Source organism: Pteropus medius, unplaced genomic scaffold (assembly GCF_902729225.1).
Source record: "Pteropus medius unplaced genomic scaffold, Ma_sr-lr_union100, whole genome shotgun sequence".
NCBI classification, from domain to species: domain Eukaryota; kingdom Metazoa; phylum Chordata; class Mammalia; order Chiroptera; family Pteropodidae; genus Pteropus; species Pteropus medius.
In genome coordinates, this window is record NW_024342257.1 from 5,545,392 (window position 1) to 5,545,907 (window position 516).

A 516-nucleotide genomic window follows, 5' to 3' on the forward strand; every position below is an offset into this window, starting at 1 on the left:
TTAAAAATGCAGATTTCTGCAGCCCCCCATAGATCTGCTGAATCTGAATCTCTTCAAATGGGACTGTTAACCTCTTTAGTGAAATGCCATTTCTTAAAAAAAAAAAATGATGCTATGTCAAATTGTTAACATTTGTTATAACTAGGTGATTGAGTATATGGACATCTGTTATATTATTCTCTATATTCCCTGTATGCTTAAAATATCTTCCAAAATAATGAAAAAAGACCAGAAAGAAATATGCAAAAAATACCCATTATACCTCTTAGGGGTGCGATATGCTTTTCTTTTTCTTCAATTTCTACATACTTTTTCATGCTTAACAAATTCTCCACACTGGCCTTGTAGATTACATTTATCATTAGAAAAAAACTAAGTTAAAAACTGAGTGAAATGTACAATTCATTGTAATGTATACAGAGATTTTTGTCAATTTATCCTAAGTGTATTGCATTTCTTTCCTATAGTATATAAATCTAAGAAAATGAAACACTAATTTTAAAATAACATCATGGA